Source organism: Haemorhous mexicanus, chromosome Z (assembly GCF_027477595.1).
Source record: "Haemorhous mexicanus isolate bHaeMex1 chromosome Z, bHaeMex1.pri, whole genome shotgun sequence".
NCBI lineage: Eukaryota > Metazoa > Chordata > Aves > Passeriformes > Fringillidae > Haemorhous > Haemorhous mexicanus.
This window is the reverse complement of record NC_082381.1, coordinates 88,040,042-88,066,900: the sequence shown is the minus strand read 5'-3', so window position 1 is coordinate 88,066,900 and position 26,859 is coordinate 88,040,042. Positions and strand designations below refer to the sequence as shown.

Genomic DNA, 26,859 nt, shown 5'->3' with positions numbered 1-26,859 from the left:
AGAGGCTTCAGGCTGGAGCAAGGGTGAGTGTGCCAGCTCACTGCAGGGTTAGATTTTGGTGCAGGGGCATTTTTGCAAAAGCATGTACTGACAGGACAAGGGGGAGTGCTTGCCAACTGACAGAGGGCAGGGTAAGATTAGATATTAGGAAGAAATTCCTCCCTGTGAGGGTGTGAGGCCCTGGCACAGGGTGCCCAGAGAAGCTGTGGCTGCCCCATCCCTGGAAGGGTTCAAAGCCAGTTTGGGTGAGGCTCTGAGTAACCTGGTCTGGTGGAAGATGTCCCTGCCCATGGCAGGGGGTTGGAACTGGATCATCTTTAATGTCCCTTCCAATCCAAGCCACTCCATGATTCCCCAGCAGCACTGGGCCATAGGAAGGCACTATGCCACAGGCACAGCCCTTGAGTGCCCAGTCCTTGGGGTTACAGGTTCTTTTTTCTTCCCTAACACTGAAATCACCTCTGAGACAAACCACAGCATAAACCAGAATGCAGTGAGTGCAGAGTCAGGCTGTGCCCTCCCTAGCAAGGCTTGGATCAGTGTTCCAAAGTATTTGCAAGGGTTAGGCCATAGTGTGCACCAGCCAGCCTGCTTCTAAGTCAGTTATCAAAGTCTCAGGAACTCGTCAAAGCTATTAGAACATAAATTGTGCTAAATTAAGAAAGAAGAAGCTAAGAAACCAAATACCAAAACAACAAAAACTAGATAACAGGTGACTGTGAAACACCTTGACTGTAACCAATCACAGATGCTAAGAAATGGAAGCAGAAAATGAGAGAGCCAAACAAAAGCACCAATCAAGAAGTGCGTACTTAGTATTTTGTAGAATCTGTAAATATGTGTGTAATGTAAACAATAAGTGGCTTCTACTTATGTTAGTCAGCTATTCAAAAATCCTAAATTTTCCACAATAGAACAGTGTCTTTCTGATCCCTGCCTCTCTCTGCTCAGCCACAGGGAATCTCCACAAAAGCTTCCACTTGCTCCCATCCATCCAGGGCTTTTCAGGACCATGTAGGGGACAGCAAGAGGGCTGTGGGCCTGCACTGAGGGAGAGGCAGAGCTGCAGCCCCTGACACCACTGGCTGACAGGGTGCCACATTGTGCTGGTGGGCTGCAGCAATGCCCCATATGAACCTTGTGCCCCTCTTCACAGGATCACAGCATGGTGGGGCTGGAAGGGACCTTGGAGATCATCTCATTCCATGCTGCTGCCATGGGCAGGAACATGTTCCACTAGACCAGGTTGCTCCAGCCTATCCACCCTGGCCTGGAACACTTCCAGGGGAGAGGCATCTTCAGATATGCCCCGATTCCCCTTCTTCTGATTACTCCAGAACTTAGTCTACCTTTGTGTCCAGGCATAAGCAAGCTCAGCCTCATGCTTAGCCACTAGCAAAGAATCTTCCACTTTCACTGCATTGTCTTGGTCCTCAGATGGAATTCCCAAGTGCTGCCTTGTTGAAATGGCTTTAACAGCCTCTTTGGACTGTGTAAGATCAGACTTCTGGGTGTCCATCAGAAAGGTGGCTGCTGCAGCCTCTACCACAACAGATCTGTGTCCTTTCAAAACCCAATCCCCACCTGGAATGCTCTGAAGCAGCCAAGTTGGCAAATTCACAGACAGAGGTCTAGTAAGGGAGCAGCTGGGGTTACATTAGCACCAGGCTGTACAGTGCAGTTTTTTCAACACTAAAAACCAAAAACAGGGAGATAGTTTGGTTTCAGTCAACCAAGAGAACAGATTTAAAATTCAATATTTAAAATCACTGCAATGTAAAGTAATGCTCCAATGAAAGCTCATGAAATATATTTATTCTGAATTATATGGAGGAAAAAAGGGAGTAATTACTTAGCCAAGCTATAATTTCATTCATTATTATTAGGTGGATTTAGATTACTTGCTCACTCAAGATTAGAGATTTGAAATACACGGCTGAAATCCTCTTTCTAATCCAGAATTGCTAAATCCTTGGGTATTTCTCCACGATCATGCCTTGATTTGCATCTGTGTTGATGTTCAGGACATAATTTCAGTTGTCTGCCAAATATTTGTTCCTTTCTTCTCCCCTAAACACAGTCCCTGGTTTTCCTGATAACAAACACTGTAGACAAACCAACGGCACCAAGGTTCCCCAAGGCTCCCAGCACTTCAGATCTCAGCACAGTGTTGTAATTATAAGCTAAAAGCAAGAGAGAACAAACTTTATTGAAACAAAAAGTGCCAGCAGTGTGAAACCACTTGAAAATGTGATTTTCTTTTTTAATTTTAACAGCTTTGTGTAATCATAGACTCAGTTGAGTTGTAAGGGACCTAAAAGATCATCTCATTCCAAATGGACAGGGACATCTTCCACTATCCCAGGGTGCTCCAAGCCCCATCCAGCCTGGCCTGGGACACTGCCAGGGATCCAGGGACAGCCCCAGCTGCTCTGGGCACCCTGGGCCAGGGCCTGCCCACCCTCCCAGCCAGCAATTCTTCATTCCCAATATCCCATCTCTGCCTGCCCTCTGGCCCTGGGAAGCCATTCCCTGGCTGCTGTCCCTCCATGCCTTGTGCCCAGTGCCTGTGCAGCTCTCCTGGAGCCCCTGGAGGCCCTGGCAGGGGCTCTGAGGTGTCCCTGGGGCCTTCTCTTGTGCAGGTGAGCAGCCCCAGCTGTGCCAGGCTGGCTCCAGAGCAGAGGGGCTCCAGCCCTGGCAGCATCTCTGTGCCCTCCTCTGCACTGGCTGCAGCAGCTCCAGGTCCTTGTGCTGTTGCAGTATACAGTACACAGCAAGTACACAAACTTGACAAACCTTCTTTCTTGGACTGCAGCTAACAGAGATGAATTCTAACCCCTGTTCCCAGCTGCTGGGTCCCTTTGGCTCTGCCTACCCACCCAGCTGTTGCTGGGTGTGGGGATGTGTCAAAGGAAGGAGAAAGCAGACAGAGCTGGGGCTCCAAGAAAGAGGAGCTAAACCTCAGCTGGATAGCTGGAGGGGCTCCCATAGTGCTAGGAGGGTTATGCCAATTTGTGGTAGGGAAGGTTTTTTTTGGTCCTACATCTTTTTGGAGGGGGGTTTCTAGACCCTACTGGTTCTCTCTTGGCCATTTATCTTGGTGGTAATGTACTCCACGAGGTGCTGCCTGTCTGACCTTGTCTCTGTTAGGGGAAGAGGTGATTATTTCTGTGTGCTTGTGTGATGTGAATCCTCAGTAAGGTGGAGTAGATAGTGATTTCAGGTTGCACAGTCAAAGGGGAAAGGCATCCAGTCTTGTGACTCTGCTCACTGCAGTTTCACCCATGGAAACTTCAACTACAAAAAGGGTCCCAAGTTTTTACTTTGGGGCAGCAGGATGTCACTTCATGTTCACTGCCACATCCTAGCAACTGAACCTCACATCAAGAGAGGGAGCAAGGAGTGGTGCTCAGGGACCAGCTCTGAGGGACAGTGTTTAGGCAGCTTCTGAATTGTGGCACTCAGCAGCCTGCTCATTAGTTTGGCTGGAAAAGGCATTGATGTTTTCCTATGTAAAATAAAATAAAACCAGTAATTGTATGAGGAGGGGGAAAAAAACCCAACCACATTTTGTCAAAAAAAACAAAAACAAAAACAAAACAAAACAAAAAAATCCCCAACAAAATAAAAACCACCAGAAAACCAGTCTGGTGGAGATGTACCTCCAGCCCATTTTGGATTTTCGTCAGCCTAAACAAATGCTCAGGGTGTGAGTTTGGGTGCTGCCCAGAGCAGTAACCACACTGGTTGGTGTTTCAGTCACGTCTGGTTTCTAGCTGCTACCTGCTCTCCCTCAACTGATTTTTAACTCACTTGGCATTTTCCGTGTGTGCGAGATGTTTGATTAGAGCCCTTTTGTTGCGTGTGTGGAAATAAAAGGCCAGCCAGGCACAGACAACTGATTAGGCATTAGGTGAGGTATAATCCTCCCTAATCACATTTCTAAACGTGGTAGTTGGAGGTGGGATTAGAGTTATTAACATGCGGACAATAAAGCATATAATTTATTTAACAATTACAGGCTCTTTGTGAAGGGGGGTCTACATGAGGTGTAACCACACACCAGCTCCTTCATCCTGTGCAGGATGGAGCTGCTGTCAGTGACAAAGCTGGCACAAAGGGATGGCTGTCCACTGACATGAAGGGCAGCAAAATAATCAGAAATTCCTCCACAGAACCCCTATAGGAGAACACCTGACATCTAGATATTAAACTGTACAAAAATGGAAAAAAAAAAAAAAAAAGAAAACCAAAAGGTTAAAAAAATTCTACTGAAGTTTGCCAGTCTTCCCTTTCTGAACACACCGAAATGCAAATGTACAATAATCTAAAAAGCTGTTTAAAAACTTATAGGATGAAGAACAGGAGGCAAAGGCAACAGCTGGCAAGTAGTGATGTTGTGCAAGATCAGCAAGGAAGGGAATTCCAGTGCTCCCAGATCAATCCCTGTCCTGACCTTGTCATACAGCTATGCTGGGCACTATGCTGTTACACCAGAGATTTACATGCCAGGTAGAAATTCTGGTAGTCAACAGATTTGTATTTTAATTCTTGAGTTTATCATGCCTGCCTTTGGAGAACGGAGGCTTCATCTTGTGATTGTGCTGAGGATGCTTGGGACAGCAAGGTTTTTTCCTCAGTACATAAAAAAATCAAAACAAAACAAAAGTCCCAAACCTGACTATCAGACCCAAGCTTGAAACCTTTAGAAATACCAAAACCTCCAACTCGCACCCCAGCCTGTTGCCTAGGGTAGGTATTACCCTACTGAAGGGTAATTCCAAGTGGCTCCAAGAAGGACCTCAGGTGTGCTGTGCAGCAGGACAGAATGGCAAAGCCTGGAAGCATCTCAGACTGCTCCCAGCACCAAGCAGATGCAGATGAGAAAGCTCAGCACACAGAGCTCTGCTGTCCATGCTCTCTGATTGCTGCAGTCCAGAAAAAGGTGGGGCCCTGGGCCAGATGCTCTTTGCAGACAAGTTTTGGGCCTATTTGGGATGTAGGTCAGGCCAAGGAGCATTTGCAGCAACGTTTTCCTCATGCCCTGCCCTGTTTGGAAAGCAGAAAGTCTGGCTCTGTCTGGGTGTTGCTTGTTCCACGCCGGTTCCTCTCTGGTTGTGGCACCTGCACCATGCTCTGCTGATCTGCTCACACTGCTGCAGGGGGGGGAAATGAGACTGCTGTGGCCTGGTTCCAGGTTTAGACCCTGCAGGTTTAGACCCTTCATGCTCTGCTGTGTGCCCAGAGCCAGGCTTGCAGACTTGAAGCAGCCTAGCAGCCTGAGGTACCTAAAAGTTAAGAGGCTACATTTATAGTCAGAGCAGAAAAATAGAGGGCATTCCTATCATTATTCATCTCACCCTAAAACAACCTCTAAAACAGGCCAGATGAACTGTCCTCTAGAAACCTTAGGATGAGTAACTTAGACTTTGATGTCTAACTTCTAACATTTGGTGAAGTGCATCCAACCATCTGTCTACTAGGATTTGGTGTTGGAGATAGCCTCAAGGCACTCTCAAAAGCCAGCACAGGCCTAGCCTGTCAATCCCACAAATGCCTTTTTTTTTTTTTTTTTTGGTATATATTATAGAGCAAAGCCATGTTACAAATATTATTGCATGGGAATGAGGTTGGCCCTGTTCCCCTGATCTTCCTCCTCAAGGCTTTGTTCTTGCCACAGACAGCAGCCATGCAACTCAGCTCCTGGCTCAGAGCACAGAGATCTTCCATGCAAAGCATTCTGTGAGAGACCTGGCAGCCTCGCCAACAGCTGAAGCTGTAGTTGGGTCATGTCACGGACTTGAGCCATATCAGACCAGTATGTCTTTGTGCTCAGAAAAGGGCAAAAAGACAGAAGAGGAGAATGGCAGGATTCATTCACGGGGACAATCCTATCTATCTGGATCATAAATGGTTTGGGATAATTCTGTCACTCTTCTCTGCTCCTCACCCTTTTGTGGGAAGCAAGCTAAGAAGAGATGTTCTGTTTAAAAAAATATTTTTTTCCAAGCCACTAGCCTTAATTTTTAAATGTACTCTGAGTGTAAATTGTCACGGATTTTCTTCTGGCTTTATCTATCAGCAGGAGACCACTATCTACTGACATTAGCTGTTAAATAAGTGCAAACTACCTGTAACTGCAGCATTGCATGTGCCTGGGAAATTTGTGTAAGCCTGAGCTGATGACAGGGATGGACTTTTGAAAAAAAAAAACCAAACCCTAGAACATCTTAAAGAGGCAGAGTTGATTCATGGAATTGTGTCTTCATCTGAAAATGTTGTACATGCCACTGACACAAATAACCTGTGAGATCATGACTGAAAGAGGATTCACGGGGAAAATATTCTCCCCTATCATTTTGTTAACTTTGTGCATTTGACAGCACATCAGTGTGTCTAGACAGTTCCAGGGTAGGCTGACAATCAGCTGTCTGGCACTGACACGTGGCAGGTGAGACACTGCAGGTGCTTCTCCTCCGGATCAACGACAGGAGAAACAGCAGGAACACCAGCTGAAGGATGAGAAGATAGCATCCAGAGATGGATGATCAGAAAGAAGGCCAAGTGACTGGCTGTCACTTCTCTAAGCATTTTCAGGACAGGCCAGTTTTCACACGGAGGATTGTGGCTGTCAGTGCCCATCAGCAGAGTCATTAGGGCTTGTGCTGGGCACTTTCCTTGAGCAGAGTGACTGCTGGACTCAAACCTGCTCCAGGCATGTCTCCATGGTGTTTCTTAAGAATGGACAGGGTTCAGACTGACATTCCCTGACTCTTTTCCTCCCCAAACAGTGTAATCACCTGCCAAGTTTGGTGCATTGCAAAATCCACCAGGGCCTGGGTAGCCAGCCAACCCTGAACTCCACACTGTGCTGGTTACAGCACTTGCAAACCCTGAGATACTGAGCTCCATCGAGAGGTTTTCAACTCTCATTAAACTATAGATGAATCCTGGAAACAGCTTTCCAGATGATTCTTCTGTTTTCTTTAACTTCTAAGGGACTTTTTTCTCGCTGGTGGGCCAGAGTTCAGCTGAGCTTCATACATGAAATCGAACAATTGCACCCAATTCAAGGTCCTCCAAAGCATTGTACGGTGATAAAATCACCCACCGAGTGCTAGGGCCAAAATTCTTAGCCTCTGCCCTGCAAACCACAAACATCTATCCGCTTTCTTATCTAAGGAGAAGTCTGTGGTTACACTGAGCACAGTTAATGTCAAAACTACACACAGAGGACAATGTGGGTCCTTGAGTCCAAAATAAAAAACTTGCTTTAAATCTTTACTAAATCTTAAATTTAGCTTTTAAGTTTGTGAAAGACACTTGCATTCTTTCTGCAAAGAAGACATAATGTCCTTGGAACATTTCCCATATAATGTCTTAATAGTGCTTGGGGTGCAAACAGTTTTTGTGTTTTGGTTGGTTGGTTGGATTTTTTTGCTTTAATCTTCAAGCCAGTGGATGAGAGCAAGATGCTCCTTCTGAAGGCTGTTACTGTTTTTCTTCTGTTTCTGTAGACTCTGAACTGCTGCAGATTGCTCTTTGTGCAGCCTTGGAAAGCAATGTCTCTTGGAATGAACACATAAAGCAGGACCATTGAATACTAGCCTCTTCCTCTGTTTCTTGCCCTGTACAGACCACTGCCTCTATTTCAGATGCTGCTCCTTTTGATTCTCTGTGGTGTCATCTCCCACATTTTCCAAGGTTTTCATCTTTTGCAGCTCATTTTTGCCCTGCTCCCTGCCGTGACACATATCAACATGCTGATTAATTCTGAATCTGACTTTTGCAGCCTGTATGTGGTGATTTCCTTATCTCTACTTCGTAAAACTGTATGATCTGTAATCTGCTTGCCTGCAGCCCTGTCAAACTTGCATGAAGGAGCTGACTCTGCCAGACTGCAGTTTCAGGTTTGGTTTGGTCACATCTACCAGAAGACATACCTCTCCATTTCCACTTCCACCAGCAATACCACTCTGAAGCATTTAAGTTCTCATTTTTGTCTGACCTTTCCTCACCTGTAAGCATGGAGATCTGAAAAATCAAAAGCTCTCCTTGCCTGCAGCTGGAGGCTGGGAGTCTTTTCTTACTGCCATGCTTCATAAATTGACAAATTACTTTTACAGACCAATCTGCACGGTGCAGTAAGTGTAGTCACTCAGAATTGGTGTTTTTAAGACAGCTGTCTGAAGGAATCAGGGGTGCACATCTCAACACCAAGAGCAGGGACTGCATTTGGGAAAACAGTGGCTTTAAAAAGAATTTACTGGTCACTGTATCTATTCCTAGTTTTACATAGTAGCCCAGAGTGGAAAGGGGGCCTTAGAATGCATAAACTGACAACTGAACAAAGGCAGAGAACTGTTATACCACTGTAAATGAATTAAAGGGCTGTTCACAGTTTCAATGTCCATACCTTAAAAAAGAAAACTGAAGAGGTAAAGAAGGTTTGGGATAAACCTGGAAGTTTGGAAATCCTCCTAGCAGGGAAAGACCAAAGAAACTTGGTTTAGAGTGTTTACTTAAGAAAAAACCCACTGAGGTGTCTCGCTCCTGGTAGCCAAATATTTACATGGGATAAAGATTTGTATGTGAAGACATTAGTATGACAAAACAAAACCAACAAAAAGGTATAACAAGATTTGATGACATGAAGATAAAAGAGAGAGGCCCCCATTTTCACCACACCAACCTACCAGGCAGACAGGGGATCCTTCTCAACCCAAGTTTGTCATCAGAGCTGAGCTGCCTTTCCTGCAACAGCTCACAGCTGCAAAGATTGTGGACCCAAAAAGGGATCCTTTGGGGGAAATTATTTGGTCTTTGAAGTGAACAACATACTGTAATGGTTGTGATGCTCCATCTCAGTCGTAAACTTGTAGACTCTGGTAAAATATTAATTTTTAACCTCTTGCAGGCAGAACATGGCATGAGGACAATGCCTACATATTGCTGAGATCTGGTCTGTGTGGCCAGCAAGGCACCTCCTACATGTAAAACAGGGCAAAACTTACTTCTGCAGAGTGGAGTTTGCTGTGCTGAGAGAGGACAGGTGCCCACCCACAGCTTGATCCTAAACTGGGGGAGGACACAGCCAGCTGACTCTAACACCACTCAGCAGTGCCAGGGATAACTCCTCGTGTTCTCCCAGCTCCTCATAAACACAGTGGCTGTCACAGCATTGCTCCAGGGCTGTCCAGAGCAAGGAGCTCCTTCTCCTGTCACCCCAGACAAGGAAGCCAGCCCCTGGTAATGCAGGATGCCAGGGATGGAGGCTCTGACACAGGCTTCCCTGGGGATTACACAGAAAAACCATCAGCTGGCTGCAAGCATGAGAAGGATAGACTTTTTTTTTTTTGCATCAGTTATTCATCATGATACATGCCAAGAGCTAAAATAAACAACATGACAGCTTTGTAGTGATAAAGTCCCAATATATTTTTAAGGCCTAATTTTTTTTTATGGCAACATTTTTATTTTGTGTTATCTTCACCTGCTTAACAGTAATATATGTTTTATATCTCTAAATGAATCTAAGCAAGAAAGGATTTGTCAGGTCCTTTAAAGTCTTGCTAGATTTATTTAGTCCATCAGAATAAATCTTTTAAGATGATAATTTTTAATCAAAACTTTAAAATTGATAATGTAATACATCACTAGTTTTTGAAAACACAAGGAGAATGGCCAAAATCCGTAAATAAAGATTTGTTAGACCAATAATAACATAAAGAAAACTTCTACCTCGAAGTGTTCTAAACACTTCTTCAACTAGTATAGACAATATATACAGAGATCACTCCAAACTCGACTACCAATCTGGCACAGATGGCGTAGAAAACTGGGGTAAATCTCATTGAGACTAATCTATACAAACATATGCTTAATTAGCACAGTGCATCTTACACAGTGTAAAACAGAAACAGACTGTATTGCAATAACTGATCACGGCATAAATTGGTTTATTTTGATCCTTCCTACAGAAGCACAAACTATTTGTTCTTGATTATTTTGCAGATTTCGGTGTAATTAATTAATGTTAGCTTCCTGGAAAAAGTAAACTAAAAAAGGAAATAAAGATGATAAAAAACCTAATCATACCAGGTTTGCATTTATGCTGAATTTTGTTTCTATGACTGGTCCCACTGGCTTATTCACTGCATAGATTTAAACACGTACTCAAATCCTTCTTGGACCAAGGCCTACCATTAATTCAGAAACAAAGCTATTGTACCCCAGGCCTACTCAGAAATTACACTTGTTTATATAAGTCAATAGAGATAAACTTGTGTAAATCTCTTTGTAAACAAGGCTATTTCACTTTAATGATGGCTTATTTGAGGTTACCATAAATGTGTTTCTAATCAACTAATCCAAAATAAAGGATGTAGGCAGATGAATGGTGCAGTATTTGGAAAAATAAAAAAGGACAAAGGAATAATCTGAGGAAAAACAGAAAAGCTGGCAACATTAAAAGTTTCTATGCAATGAAAAACAGAATTGGGGAAGGAAAAGTCTGTTTGGGTGCATGAAAGTTTCCTGTCAATTTCAGCACAAAATCAATCAAGATAATGTAGCAAAGAATTAAAAATTCGGGTGTCTGATTGTGCCCAAGTTGTCTGTCAATTCATTACGCTTTTGGTTACTCAGGGCAACTGGGTTTATGTGCACAAAGGCACTAGGAATTAAGGTAAGTTAAGGCAGTTAAATCATTTACTCATCAAAATCATACAGTGTAAATTAAGAACAGGTCTTCTCATTGTGCTTTGAATGTCTCAAGGGGGATGTCACTTCTAAGGATTATGTCTAACTCCATTTCATCTGATGACAGCACTGTACTTTATACCACAAACACCAACCAGTTTGTGCAATGATGGGTCAGAAAGGCAGAACTTTGCTTTTAGCCTATTAATTTGAATAGTGGTTATTTCCTAAGTCTGCTTTGCCAAGGGGATAGGACAGACACAGCAGGCTTACATCAAGAGCTGTCAAGTTTTATTTTTTGTCAATATTTTTTTCACTGTGGAACTGATTCCTCTTTTTTTTTTTTTTTTGGCTTTGTTTTGAAATCTTCCAACAGCCCAGTCTGAAATGACAGTGATTTGTGTAATATTGGAAACATACTTCTGCATTTCAGAAGAGGGTAGTGAACAGATTTGTGTTTCAAGGTTTCAGAGGTTATTCATTGCATTACTGAAATAATGAATCATTTCAATATTGGAAAGAATAACAGAAATATGCCATGCCTTTTTTATGTATTTTGCTGTTATTCCTAGCCATAGGTTGCAGCATTTATTTTTTTTTAAGTTTGAGAAGTTTTGTGAGTATTTAATTTATGCTGGTGTGACTGAGTAAAGTTGCTGTTTATTTTGGAGATTTTTATCCCTCATGCAATGGCTTTATTTAAATTTACGATGCTAAAGCTTTTCTCTAGTCACTTTAATGCAATGCCTGTTTTGACGCTATGCCAGACATGACTTGTCTTGAAAATCAACTGACATGTTCCTCATGATGTGACAGGGAAAGCAGAGTGTGGTTTTCTCTTTAACCCTCTTGGCAGACAGAAGAACTGGTACAGCGTGAAGCTGTGTGCAAGCTTGACGAGATACAAGGAAAAGGTGTTTAATCCATATTTGACCCTCAGAGGGAGACACAATCTCAGTCTTCCAAGAGGTTTTTCATGCTGGTACCAACAATAGGGGTGGTTTTCGTTGTACTGCTTCCCCTGCAGCAGGCAGTCCTGCAATGGCATGGACAGGCTGTTTCCATGTTTGGCCATGAAGTAATGCAGAGTGAAAGGGGATCTGTCCCTTTCACAGCTTCCAGACTCAGTGCCATTCCCTCTTTCATAATCTTTTGCAGATTTGTGCAAGGGGAAAGTTACTTCCATGTAAGTTTGGAGAGAAAATAATGTGCTCAGATGGCATTTAGAGAAAGCAGGGAAGCAACACTCCAGCCAGTGATGCAAGAGACAAAGCACCTACTCAAGTACAGAATAGTTATCTGACAGAATGAGCCAAGAAATCTAGGAACATTTAACAGTAATTTTCCATGGATTTGTGGCTGTTTTTATACACAGAAGTAAACACTGTACCCTGACTTGGATGGGAACCACAAGGACCATGAGTCCAATCTCTGGCCCTGCAAAGACACCTCAACAATCCCACCCTGTTCCTGAGGGTAGTGTCCAAATGCTCCTGGAGCTCTGGCAGAGCCCAGCTCCTGCCCTGCACAGACCCCCACAATCTCACCCTGGGCATCTCTGGCAGTGCCCTCCAAAGGCTCCTGGAGTTCTGGCAGCCTTGGGGCTGTGCCCATCCCTGGGGAGCCTGGGCAGTGTCCAGCCCTCCTGTCACTGGTCACCAGAGAGAAAAGATCAATGCCTGACCCTTCACCTCCCTTCATGAGGAAGATGCAGACCAGGGTGAGGATTTCCCCAATCATACATTTTTACCTGTCTTGTTACTGATCTTGTTACTGATCTTTTTGTATCACACTTCTGCTCAAAGCTCTTCCATTTTTTTCAGTTTAACACGTAATTTTGTCATGTTGGTAATAATGACTTCAACACAAAAACTATCTACTCTGCCTGCAAGACCTGTCTTCCTGGCATTGCACTTTGCACTTGTCTCTACCTCCACACAGGAATATCTGCTATGAGTGTTGGCTCATTCAGAAATCCTAGGAGTCTTTGAAGTTACCTGATATTGATGCTGTATTTCCTTTGGTCACAGGCTTTGGGAAGTCAACATGTATTCTCTATAGCGCAGCACAGGCAGCTACTGCTTCTTATTTTTTTCAGGTTCTGGGTTATTTCATACAATCACAGAATGGTTTGGTTCGAAGGGACCTTGCAGATCATCCTGTTCCACAGGCAAGACATCTTCCACTAGACCAAGTTGCTCAACCTCCTTTGTTCTTTTTAGCAGACAGATGACAGATACCACTGAGCTGTTGCTGTCTCTGCACATGAACATCTTTTTTGAGGATATTGAACTGCTCACACATATTCTGAGACCTTAAGGGAGATGCTCATGTTCTTGCACTGCAGCCTCAAATCTGAATGGGTCTGACAGCCATTTGTACCTAACTGCTAATGTCCAGAATGAACTGAGCTACGTGGTTTGAGAAACATGTGGACCTGGAGTGAATCCAGAGGAGGCCATGGAGATGCTGCCAGGGCTGGAGCCCCTCTGCCCTGAAGCCAGGCTGGGAGAGCTGGGGGTGTTCACCTGGAGATGAGAAGGCTCCAAGAAGACCTCACTGATGGCTTTCAGTACCAAAGGGGATCTCATAAAGAAGATGGAGAGCAACTTTTACAGAGCAGATAGTGAAAGGACAAAGGGAAATGGTTTTAAACTAAAAAAGGAAAGACTTAGATTAGATTTTAGGAAGAAATGCTTGCCTTTATGGTGGTGAGACTCTGGCCAGGGTGCCCAGAGAAACTGTGACTTTCCCTGGATCCCTGGAAATGTCCAAGGGCAGGCTGGACAGGGCTTGGAGCAACAGGGATAGTGGAAGGTGTCTCTAGCATGGGCAGTGGAATGAGATGAACTTCCAGCCTTCCAACCCAAACTACCCTAGGATAGTGACTAATTAACAGGACATAGCAATGTCCAGCTTTGGTGTCAGGGATCAAGTTTTGCAATTTGTTTTACTAAATCAAGTATCATTTCACAGAATTATAAAATAGTTTGGATTTGGATTTGCATGAGACCTTTAAAGGTCATCCAGTCTTACTCCCCTGCCAAAGGCAGGGATATTGTCAATGAGATCAGGTGTCTGAAAGCCCTGTCAGACTTGACCGTGAATGTTTCCAGGGATGTGGCATCCACCAGCTCTCTGGCCAATCTGTGCCAGTGCTTCATCATGGTCATCAAAAAAAACTTCTTTCCAATGCCCAATCTAAATCAATGCTCTTCCTGGAGGTGCAGGCGTACGACTGGGAGCTCTTTCTAGAGCAGATGCACATCCTGCCTGCCTTCTTCATAGTCCCCCTGCTTCTGAAGTAACTTCTGGGGGCTGGGATTTGCAGCCATGATGCTGCCTTCTTCCACTGGCTTTCTTCCTCCTGCTGCTTGCAATTTCCTTTCCTAGAAAAAGGTTTATGTAAATGTTGGATTTTTGTGTGTATGTGTGCGTGTGTGTGTGTGTGTGTGTGTGTGTAAGGGTCCCCCAGCATAAACTGGCCAACCTTTTGACTGATTTCAACCACACCTGAAAGAGAAGCAGAGCTTCTGGAAATACAAAGTCTGTTGAGCTTCATGACAAGCAGTGGCTGTATTAGAGAAGACACATGTTGTTAAGTGCTCTGCCGGGGAGAAAGGCAGGCAGAGCTCAGTCCTTATCAGCACTGCTTGGCTTCCTTGGCAGTAGATAAGGGGCAGGCAGCTGGCCAGCCAGAGCACACACATCCCTGAATCAGGCACAGCATGTGCTGCTCCAGACGGAAGGCCAACACAAGTAGACTGGGGACATAGAAGGGAGATTTGGATGTATCAGGAATCAGCCTTGGAGATAGGAGGAGAGGGAGCCATGAATCTGTTGCAGAGGAGAGGTGAAGGGAATGTCTGACGCAAATCCATATGAAAACTGAGCTTAATTAAATTACTCTTCATAGAAAAAAAAATTCTCTCTGAATGCAGTGAAACCTCCATACAGCAAGTGCAGTGTTACCTGAATAGTCTGTATGTGTTTCCAGGCACAACATGACTGGAACACCTTATCTTTCAAAAACATGATGGCAATCTCTCAAATGCTCTGCTTTGTCTGCAGAGGGGATCTTCTCCATTTCACTTCGCTGTTAATTTCACCAGCCTGAATCGCAAACGTTTGGAACTGGATGAAAATGCTACCAAAAAATGAGGCCACATGTCTGCTTCGAGCTGGGAAAATCAAGGCACAGAAGAAGCAAGAGGGAGATTTCTGTGAGTCCACATTCTGTAGAAGGGCTAAATATTGTGAGGTGTCTCACCTTGCTCCTGGGAATACCAATCCTGTTGAGATGGGACTGTGCCCAAGACACTGAATCATAACACCTACATCACTGAGTGCAGAAACCTTCTCAGTCTAGAAGATGAGCATGATTCTGGAGAGACAACTGCTATGATAGGGAGATGTGACCTCAGGTGTAAAGGAAGTGGCTTGAAGTAGAGATATATGATATATACTAAAGTATCAAATAGGCAAAAGCAAAAAAAAAAAAAACCCAGAGGAGCTCCAACAGACCTACAGCAAATCTGGAACTGACCTTCTCACCCCAAAAAATCCCATTAAACTCCCACCTTGTGGTTTCCCACTTGTAGAATCATAGAATGTTAAGGGGTTGGAAGTAACCTTAGAGTTCATCTGACCCCCAATGCCATGTGCAGGAACACCTTCCACAATACAGGTTTCCCCAAGCCCCATCCAACCTGGCTTTGAGCACTTCCAGGGTTGGAAGTGTCCCAGTGTCTCTCCACCCTCACAACAAAGAATTTCTTCTAAGATCTAGCCTAAAGATCCCCTCTTTCAATTTCTACTCATTCCCCCCTGTCCTGTCACTGCAGTTCCTAACAGAGTCCCTCTCTGGCTTCCGTGTGAGCTCTTTTGGATACTGGAAGGTGCTGTGAGGTCTCCACAGAAACTTCTCTTTTCCAGGCTGAACAGCCCCAGGGGACCTGCTGGGCATCACTGCAAAGGTCTCTACAGACACAACAGCCATGGGTTTCACAGATGGGTCCCCAAAGATGCACTGACACAACAGGCTCTGATTCCCTCATGGTGACACTGGGCCCCTGCTGCGACACGGGAATTTGGTTACCTTTCACCATTACCTCTACACAAGTGGTTAAAGCTTTGCAGACTATTGAAGACAAAAAACCTCCAACGTATGGTGGGGAAGCCCTATGTTAAGAGTGTGTCACTGAGTTTGGGGTGCAGGCAGCAGAGGGAGGCTGGGCAGGCTCTGGGGCTGCCTTGTGTCCATGTCACACCTCAGGACCCCCGCCCTGGAAGTGCTGTGCCATTGTGGGACACGGAGCTGTGGGCAGTTTGAATCTATTTAGAACCACAACATCGTTTAGGCTGGAGAAGCTGTCCATGACCAGCGAGTCCAAATGTGACACCAGCACTGCTAAGGCCACCACTGACCCATGTCGCCAAGTGCCACATCCACATGGCTTTTAAATCCCTCCAGGGATGGAGACTCCACCACTGCCCTGGGCAACTTGTACCAGGGCTGGACAACCCTTTCCATGAAGGAATTTTCCCAGTAACCAACCTCAACTTCACCTAAGGCCGTTCCCTCTCCTCCTGTCCCTGTTCACTAGGAGCAGAGCCGGCTGTCCCCTCCTGGCAGGAGCTGTGCAGAGCCACAAGGTCCCCCCTGAGCCTCCTTTTCTCCAGGCTCAGCCCCTTCCCAGCTCCCTCAGCCTCTCCTGGGGCTCCAGCCCCTTCCCAGCTCTGTTCCCTGCCCTGGACACGCTCCAGCCCCTCGGTGTGTCTGCTGTCCTGAGGGCCCAGAGCTGTCCCCAGCACTGGAGGTGCCTCAGCAGCGCCGGCATAGGGCGGCGGTAGCTGCCCTGGTCGTGGCGTCACACTATTGCCGGTAGAAGCCAGGTGCCACTGCCCACCCGTGCAGACCCCAGCTGGAGTCCAGCGGCAACTCCCGCCGGGCATCGATGCACTCTTTCTCAGCTCCCGCCGTGCCCGCCGCGGAAGGATACGGAGCAGGAGCGCCGCACTGCGGCTGCGCCGCTGCAGCTCATCCAAACCTCCGACGCGCGCCGATCAGCCTCCCGCGACGGGCGAGCGCGCTGTGACTGACAGCCGCTCCAACCAATGAGAGCTGCGACCTCGACCCGCCTCCCTTCTCCTCACGCCTGTTTCTTCCACTCCCCTTCCCTTGTCTGTTTTTTTTTTTAGAGCTGCGGGTACTCCATTGGCGATTCTGTCTGCCAATTAGATCCTTGGACCAATCGTAGTGCGGCTCTTTAAAGGGAAGCTAAATGAAGCCAATGGGCAGCCTCCCCGCCCAGCGGTGGGGGCGGGGCGGCTCGAGGGGTGGGCCTTCGGAGGAGGTAACGCTGAGGGAAGAGGCGGCGGCCGCACAGCACTCGGGGAGACGGAGGAGGATAAGGAAGGGGAGAGGAGGAAGAAGGAGGGGAAGGAACGGTGGCTCTCGGCGGATCCTGGTGGCTCCCGGTAGGTGCTGGTGGGTGTCGGGCCCGGGGTCCTTCCCCATGGGCAGGGTCGCTCCGCTGGCGCTGCGCGGGCCGTGAGGAACCGTCCGGGCCTGGTCCCGGCGGGGCCGGGGGCGCCTCCCTACGCCCTCGCCCTTTTTGTTGTGGTGGGACTCGGGCTAGGTTATCCCGTTCCCGCCGGCATTACCCCCGGGCTGTGGTGGGAGGGCCGCGCTGTGCCGCCCGTGTGTGTGTCTGTGTGTGTGTGGGTGAGGGGAGGGAGGAATAAAGAAGTTGTGCCGCTCCCTCTCTCCCCCGCTCCCTCCCTCCGTGCCCGGTGTGCTTTCCTTGCAGGGGTCCTCAGAATATCCCGAGCTGGATGGGACCCGCGAGGATCATCGCGTCCAGCTCTTAGCGCTGCACAGGACACCCCTGTATACCTCCTGGACGTGCAGTCAGGGTTAGGTGTGCGAAACTCCGTGGAGTTTTGGAGGAGAAAGTTAGGAGCGGTGTGGGGTGAGGAGTTGTGTTTGGGGCTAGGAGTTTGTGTTTGGGATTGCGGGGCCTCGCCTCACCCTTTTGTCTGTCCCCTCTCCTTGTCTGCAGAGCCGCGGGTGTAAAATACACACAGCCCACGTGAGACAGGACTCGAGATTACTGGTTTTATTCACGCCTTTAATGCTGCAGCAACTTATGTGTTGTCAGAGGGCAGAGGTGGGTGGGATACTGGGGAGAAATTCCTCCCTGCGAGGGTAGTGAGGCCCTGACACAGGCTGCCCAGAGGAGCTGTGGCAGCTCCATCCCTGTGTATTGTTTGTAAACAAACACAACCTGGTAATGTCTCATTTGTCTCGATAAGTGCACAGAGGAAGCTCTGTCCTGATAAGGGCAAGTGATTGGTGTTGTTGCTGCAGAGTTGTGGAGTTCCTGTTTGTAGGGATTTTTTGGTTTTTTTTCATTTTGTGGAGAGTGGAGGGGAAGAGAAGTGCAATGCAGTGTGGTCTTTTAGTGTTCACTCTGGGGAAATAAAAGAATGGAAAAAAGCGTGTGAATGAGTGAAGAGCTCTTGTGATGATTGTGGAGAGCTGTTGAACAGCTGGGATTCAGGCTGCAGGCTGGTCTTGTGTCTCTTTGGTTGTCTGTCACAGTTTCTGACTGAGAAAAACTCAACATGTGTGTTGTGCTCTTTTCAAATGCTTGTGAGTGGGATAGCATTAGGAAAAAGTTTGTGTACTGGGCTTACCAAAACAAGGGTCTCCAAAATCCTGCAGCCTGTGTATATTGTGTGTGGAGCTCATGCTGTCACAGTCCAGGGCTATAAAGGGGTTAGATTCCATTGGTAGTGAGAGGTTTATAATAACAGCTTGTTACGAGACCGCAGGTAGCAGCAGGTTCATCTTTTCTCAAGTGTTCTGTCTTAGCCTGGAGAGCTGTACTTTCAAACTGATTCATGACATTACTTCTGTGGGGGCTGGCCTCTGCAGTGAGGGACTGATTAGTCGTTGCTCTGTTCTCCGGGCTGGAAAAGAAACACCCTCTGGTTGAGGTGAGAGGCCAGCAGAGCGAGGTTGCTTGTTTAGATTTTCTCATGCTTTGTCGAGGTGTTGGTGTGTGAGTGGGTTGTGTGCTCCTTCTGGGGCACAGCTTTCAAACTTCTAACGTTTACAAGCTCTGGTGAATTCAGGGGTGGGGGGGGGGGGGGGGTGTGAGTAAAGGAGGTGTTTGTGAAGTCCCTTCCCCCCTTTGCTTAGCACTCTCATGATGAAAGATAACATTAGTTACAAATGCCCTTAAGAAGTGGAAGGGGAGGGTCTTGTTTAAGGTGGTTTCCACTTGAAGATGAGTCTGAGCATATGTTGAACAGCATATTGGGGTGTTGAAAAGAGTAACCTGGCAGCTGATTGTTGTTCTGCAGTTGTGTGGGTCAGATACACAGACAGTCAACAAAAGGAGTGTAAGTGTTTGAAGATCCAGTTTTTTTTATTGAAGAGGCTGGATGTGCATGATAGAACCTTGGAGAAGAATTCATCAGCTTTCCTGAGGTTTTGTTTAACAGTAAAAGAAACAGAACAATTGAAGCAATTGAAAAAATGAGGTTAAAGATTTGGTCTCTGAACTGTTCTCTTGTTTCCTTCCACCCAGCAGCTAGATTGACCGACAAAATCAAATACCCTGGAATTGCACAGTGAATCTCCAAATGAAAGGCTCTCTCTGGGTCCTCCTCCATCTTCCTGTTCCACTTGATCTTTCAGAAGTCTTGAGCACCAGTTGATATAATTGAGTTTATTGGAGCTCAAAAAACCCTCCCTGCTACTGAGGGCAACTTTAAAAAACAAACCTTGTTTCCATCTCTCTAATCCCTTTCCCACAAAAGTACTGGGAGAACAGGCTTTGTAGTATGTTCTGGGTAACAATGAATCTGAGCTCTGCTTGAGACTGAAGCAAATTCCTAAGTTTTGTTTGTATAAAGAACAGTACGCAAAGTTTTAATTATTATAAAAAGTATTCCAGAGTTTTCAAATGTATTCAGTGCTGCCTTAATGGTTGTGCATGTAAATGCCCTGTAATTGAAAGCATCCATTTATGGGCCTGACTTGCTAAGTGAGCTGTAAATTCTGCTTTTCAGATTGGATTTAATGACTTTTATCATAAAGCCATAAACTGGTTGTGAACTGTGCCGAGAGGCAAACAATACCTAAGCTTACTTTGCCAAAATATTTGTAATTGTTGATTTGTTAAACTGAATTGCTGCAGGTCATGCGATGGGATTAGTTTTTTGTAATAGAATGGAGAGTACAGGCAGCCCTGAGCTCAATACTCTCTGGGCTAGAAGAAATTGGCTACTGCAGAAAACTTTCCTAAACATTCCTCTCCACTTCCAGTAACAGAAACTCCATTGCAAACAGTAAGCCTTCATTCCAGATGACTTTTTACTCTGTGTGTTTGACAGCCACGGTGTGAAGGAAGACCAAGCAGAGACTGCAAGAGGGGAGCTCCTGAGTCTCCCATCAGTTTAGTCTGGGGCTCGAGCTTGGTTTAAAACCCTGGAGCAATAGGAGATTAACATCAGATACATAACATAATGGAACTTTGCTTATCAAGAGGGTGGGGGGCTGGCTTGTCTGAGGAGCACTAGGCCTCTATTGAAAGTGAACTCGCATTAACTAATTGTTAAATGCAATTGTTTGGGCTTTAACAAAGTTAAAGAGCTGCTAAGCTATAAACTGAAACAGGTACCTAGGTAACTGATAACAGCTCTGTGAATATTCCTGTCAAATTTAGCCCAGGAGTATTTATTTTCTAAAATAATGAAGCTGACACTTGCCTGTTGCACATGGAAAATTTTAGTTAAAATTAATGAGGTGAGAAGGGCTTAAACTGCTGTGTTTTGCTTAGTCACTGCTTTTCTGGGGCTGTTAATGTCCTTTGAGTTTTAAGACACAGTACTCTGATGTTGTTCTTAATACTGAATAAGTGGAAGAACTTTGCGTCTTTGTAGAGACAGGTGGATTGGCCAACTACAGTTGTGGTACTTTTCCTCTTCTGCAGTTTTAGGAGAGTTGCTAAAATACATTAGGCCCTACAGTAGTTCAATCAAAGGTCAATAAAATTAGCAACTCTTCCTTCTCATGTCTCCTGTTGCAGGCAATTTTAGTATGCCATGAGTGCATGTGTTAGATGGAGTGCTGATTTTTTAACAGCAATACACCTTTTCATTACTGCATTGGCTGCAATTTAAGGTGGCCTTTAGTAATTGAAGAAAAATCCAGCTTCCTAAGCTTTTTTAAGATCATGATCATGCTTGTTTAGTTCTGTATATAAGAAATTTGAGTTTTTTCATTTGATTCATAAAAAGACTTCATGGAGTGAGGGAGATAGACACACAGTCATAATAGGTGAGTAACTATGTTTTCAATGAGTACAGTTATGTAGACTTTCACGATGCATTGCAATACTAGAGTGTGGTAAACTTAAAAATATGTGTAAATTGAGTCTCTGTATAGGCGTGTTTCAATTTCTCACTCTAAAGCTGGCCCAGAGGAGGAAATCCCTTTGCTCCTCCTTCCCTCCAAGGTCACAAGCATCATGTCTTGAACTTCATCAGCCTGTGTCAAAGCAGAACCAGGACCTTGGTCTTGCTGGCCAGAACTTCTTGGGATGGGAGCTCTCCAGAGCCACCTCCCCTACTGGGCTAATTGGTGAAAAGCTAAACTAAAGTCTGAGGGCATTACTCAGTGGGGCTGAACTCCCCTTCCAAAGGAAAAAACCAAAACAAACCCTATCACCCAGCCCCAGTAAGGGAATACTGCCCTACTCTGAGCTGAGTGTGAATGAATGAGTCATAAGAATGAGCACCATATCACTTTTTCTTTTGGTGGTTCTTCAGAAAGGTGCCACAAAACCAGGTGTCTGTTTGTAGGAAATGAAAGAGTTAGCCCCTCTGGAATCTTGAAAGGCATTTTTTGGAGGAGTAGTGGGTGCGATAGATGCCCCTTGTCCTTTCCACTGAGTGATTTAAGCTAAAGTGTATTCTGTCTCAAATATAAAAGATTGACTTTTAGTTTGAAATTCATACTGAATTCAGGTGCATGTTGTGTGCTTGGTGAAATTGATAAAGAATCTTTTCCAGATTCCAGAATTAATGAAAAAAACATTGCCTTTAAAAAAATCCCAAAAATGGGACTGAAATAGGGAGGAAATGAGCTTGTAGACTTTCTCTCAAATACCACAAATTATTTTCCTCGATCTTCTTTCCTCAGGAGCTTAACTTCTGTCCTCTTTATTTCAGAAGAGCTCTTGCAAATCAAATTCTTCTAAGACAGAATACTTCTAGTAAAACCAGGAGAGATCAGATTTCTTTATTTCAAGTTAAAGATGAATAAGCAGACTGATATGAAATATGTTGCATAAGTCTTTAGAATAAATTAGCCAGAAATCACTTGATATTTTTGGTAGCACCAGTGTGTTTATAGTATGTTCCAGACACTCAGGAAAGGAAAATTTCCCTTGAAGATTTTAGTCTGCTAGTATGCTGCCCTTAAGGTTTTCTTCATCTTTTATGCTTAGTTATTGCTGGGATCATGGGCTTAATATTTAATACTTGTTCCAGAGAACCACAGTAGAATGGAATAATAGTAGACATGACTCAAACTTTGACTTTAGAAGTTGCCAACTATGACACTGTTTGACCAACTATAGAAACATGTGTGCATCAGGGAGCAGAGATATGCTGCGGGGGCAGAGATGAAACAAATACCACCAAAGTTAGGCAATTTGTAGCTCTTCCAGTCTTAATCTGTTGGGAGTAACAGCACATGCTCTTTGTGTTCCAGCAATCTAAAGGAACTTTTGTACCTTTCTGGGTAACAATGAGTACTCCCTTGAGTATCCATAGCTGCAGTTTGAAGGCACAGTCCAGAGATGGACTTGGGATGGAAAGGGCTGAAATGGAAGTTTTCTGCTGTGGAACACAGTGCTGACTTGGTACTTCTAATTCAGCTACAGTTGGGCTTGGAAAAGGATCTTGAAAATCTCCCTACAGTCACTCACAAAGTCCCTGAATCTTGGTGTCTTGTAGTGAATATTGGAAGTAGTGCACAGGAAGGAAGAAAAGATCAGATTTAGGCCAGGCCATTTTGCCTCAGCAGAAGAGAGCAGAGGGGTCATGGTGTAAAGAGTCAGTGCTTGTGAAGCACATCTGAGCTCCTTTTAAAAGCAAAGGCTGTGTGTACTCAGTTTGTTGAGGAGGTTGGCTGTAAAAGACAAGGGAATTACAAAAAACCACTTCAAGTAAGAGAAGATGTTACATATTCAGCATGTAGTTAATCTGAGGCCATTTTAACAATGTGGAATTGTTTCTTGCAGCATTGGTAAAGATCATGTTTTAATTTTTTTTTTAGTGGATGAAGAATATGTACCAGGCAAAAATCTAGAGGAATGTTTTTATCAAGAGGCAAGTGTCAGCAGTGGCAGTGTATGCAATTATTGTTCTTTAAGAGATCAAAGCTGCTTCTATTACTGTATCCATTTGAAGGTAAAAGTTATAATTGATGAATAGAAATGGGATTTGCTGGTCAAAAATGAGCTTTAACAGTGACTCCTAAACCCAATGGTGTAAACAAGATGTTTCTGATAACCATCTGGGTGGGTACAATTAGAACCTAATGCAGGTCTGGGGATCCTTACATTTATTTGAGCTCCTGACAGATGTTCTGCAGCAGACATGTGCACCCTGCCTTCTATCTCCAGTTCCTCATGAGATGTAAATTTCTGTCTTTGTACTTTATATTTAAGTTGTAATGTTGAGAGCTTTAGGATAATATGACAAAAGGGATAAGTGCAAAGATAACGTTAGGCTGATACAATTTTTTTCTGTGGTCCTTAAATTAGTCCTTATACAGTGTCTTCAAGTACTTGTAGTTAATTTAATGGAAGAAGTAAAGCTTTCAGGCTTGGCTTCTGTCCAGGGGAACGTCCCAAACTGTGAGCTGTGTTCAGATAGTTTCTTTGTGAGGAGAGGCTGAGAGCCCTCTTATTTGAGGGAGGTACGTGATTCAAGTGTACAAAGTTATGAAGCTTGCAGACCAGATGAATGCAAGTAGTTCTTCATTCTTCAGCAGAGTTTTCAGTGGTAGAACAAGAGTGACTTTCTGAAACTTGGAAGGGAATAAATTAAATTACTAGAAGTAGTTCTTTTAACAGTGGGCACTTAAATACTAGTGCAGTCTGCCACAAGAGGTTGTGAAGGCATGTTCAAAAGGTGGTTAGATGGATTTGTGGACAGGAAGTCCATAAATTGCTTCTGGTGGGAGTAAGTAGCAATGTAGCCTTTAATTTTGTAACAGTTTATATTGCTGAAGGATTATGAGGAGAGTGGACTGTAGAATACAGCCAGGTTCACATGCTTTCCTTGACTAGCACGTCCTTTTGCCACCTTAGGAGCTGTTGAAGCACTAGGCTGGATGCACCATGGCTACTTTTTCATTGCAAAATCTCTATTTATCCAAATTGCTCATAATTCAGCCCACTCGTGTCTTGCATTTTGCACTATCTTCTCTAGGCTTGGAGCAGAGTGCCTTTTCTTCATAAATTAAGCTGGCTGAAATACTCTCATGTGAGTACTCTTCACAATAGGCTGAAGTATTAAGCTGAATGAAGTCCCTGTCCTACTTGTGTCACATTCTCTCTGCTCACCCTTTGAAAGATACAGGGTCGCTACTGGAATAACTTACTGAAGTTCTTATTGATAACTCCTGGCAAATCACTGACATGGCAAAACAATAGCTAGAAGGAAGAAGTTAGTTTAAGCCTCCCAGACTCCTAGTCTGCAGCTATGATGTATGTTGTGTTTTGGTTAAATAGCTGCTAAGCTGCAAAGAACCATTGTTAGAAAGGGCTCTTTAAATGTATCTCCGTCTTTTGGGTTTTTTACAGTTTATTTTTATGGAGGTAACATGTAAATTTGTGCTTTCTGACATCTTCTGCAGAAGCTGGATGAGCTCACATCTGTAAAGCAACTGTATAAAATTAAGTGTAGTATCTGGAAATTTTTGATTAGTTAGGTCTGAGCTGACAGTCATTTGGAAATGTAAAAAGAAATTTTTTTAAAAATTTATTTCCCTCTGAGTATGTCAAAATAAAGAGAGGGTTCAAATGAAATGTATGGAATTTCTAAATTCTTTCATGCTCCAGGATTTAAGTTACTCAATGTGCATTTGAAGCAGAAAGGCAAATCTTTATTAAAGAAACACCAAACCACCAGAGAATACAGAAAATTTTATTTCATTGTTAGGGGAGAGAATACTGCAAAATTGAGCACCTCATCACAGGGAGTATTAAAAGCTGAAAAATTGGATAAAAGCATTGAGAATGTTTGGAGGGCCTGGAAGAATAGGCTCCAAAAGAGGCTATTTACCGCCTTGGTGATAAATGAGACCTTTCTGAAGTCTGTGTTTTATGAGGCTGACAGTCAAAGGAGTATTATGTGGCACTGAAAGGTGTCAAATTTGAAGCTAAAGAACAGAAAATATTCAGATAAGGATGAGAATTGGTGTATGGATCAGCAATGATAGTGGTACTTGATTGCCTACATCTGTCAGCCCTGAATTTAATATTTAGATATTATACATCAATTGCTGCTCTTTGAAACAAAGTCTTAAAAGCCTAAGAGGTTGTCTCCTTTGTTCAGTCTTTCTGAATTTCTTGTGTGTGCCTCTGAAGCACCCAGTGCTGGCCTTGCTCAAAGGCTGAAGTATTTTTATAAAGCTCCTGGTGGCTGCTGCTCCTTGCTTTAGAAACCCAGTGTGATTCTTCAACCAGTGGAGGCCCTGCAAGCCTGCCTGTGTAATCTTTGAAGCTGCTTGGTGTACTCATTAGGAGTCTAATGTGTCTCACTGCCAGGCCCTCAAATGGTTCAGAACATATCAGGCTGCTTAATTTGGCTTTGTCACCAAAATAAATGATTTAAATTAAAGCACATTTCCAGCTATGCAGTCAACACTAGTGCTGCACTTGAAGTCTGGGGCTGGAGTTCTCTTTCCACACTCCTGTAATTCATCTGACATCACTTGTAGTACATCAGTACCATGTGTGAGCAGTTTTTTTAGCTTGAAAGAGAGCTATCTTGGCAGAAACCCCAGAAAATGGATGGGTTTTTACTCTTACCTAGCTGAATTTCTGTGGAAGAGCATTAGCACTGGTGCTGAGGTGGTGGTACCACAGAAAGGAAAGGAAGGAGAACTGGGCTTCCTGTGGCAAAAAGCTGTTGTGTTGGCTTGACTCCTTTTCATACTGGACCTTGAGTGTCTGAGTCAGTGTTTCATTAAAAAATGTTGTCAATTCACTTTTATTTTTCTTGTTTGCTGTAGCCAGGCCTCCAATGCAATGCTCAGCAAAATTTCAGTTGGAGTTATTGGGGACAATTCAGTAATAATTTAATGATTCTGGAAGAAGAAGATTTCTTTATAGTCTTGTGTGAAAATGAATGTTTTATCTTTTTACCAGGGCCTCTACAGACAAAAAATGTGCAACAGTTTAAAACTCAGTGAGGGTTGATCTGGATTGAGTATAAGGAAGAAATTCTTGCCTCTGAAGGTGGTTAGGTCCCGGCACAGGTTGCCCAGAGAAGTTGTATTTGCCCCATCCCTGGAAGGTGTTGCAGGCCAGGTTGGATGGAGGTCTGAGCAGCCTGGGATAGGGGAAGGTGTCCCTGCCCATGATAGAAGGTGCAACAAGGTGATTTTTAACAGTACCTTCCCAAAACACTCAGTGAATCTGTGATATAGGATGGAATATTTTCAATGGCTTGCATAAAATTATCAGTGTTGCTCTAACTCCCTGTTAATTAGAACCTCTGTCTCCTTGACCCCAGAAAACTACTTTGCTTGCTTCTGTCATATTTTTGGGTGCTCTGAGAAGCTGGTTTATGGAGGTGTAATTTATTTGAAACTGAAATGTCATGCCTAATGAATGTTCTGTTTTGTGGAAGTTGCAAAGTTATGTTTTAAATTACCTGTAGAATATAATCTAGTGTTTGTTAACTTGGCCCTCACTGAAACTGCAAAAATGTGACAAGGCATAAATTAGCCATGAATGCTGTAGCCTGAAGTATCTTGGATCATGCTGTTGTGCAGGCAGGAGACTTCAGTAAGATGAAGTTGGTATATTTTGGATAGATGTGGGGAGTGTGCCTGTACAGGTT

At 44.4% G+C, this 26,859-nt stretch overlaps 1 protein-coding gene across 3 annotated transcripts in view; it reads left to right on the top strand.

The window, feature by feature from the left end:
* The first annotated feature begins 17,042 nt into the window (after window positions 1-17,042).
* Window positions 17,043-26,859, top strand: part of SMAD2 (SMAD family member 2) — a 50,105-nt gene continuing 40,288 nt past the window's right edge. For all 3 annotated transcript variants that reach the window (XM_059873558.1, XM_059873557.1, XM_059873556.1), the window contains exon 1: window positions 17,043-17,181. The gene's annotated coding sequence lies outside the window, so the exon portion shown is untranslated. The remainder of the gene's footprint in view (window positions 17,182-26,859) is intronic.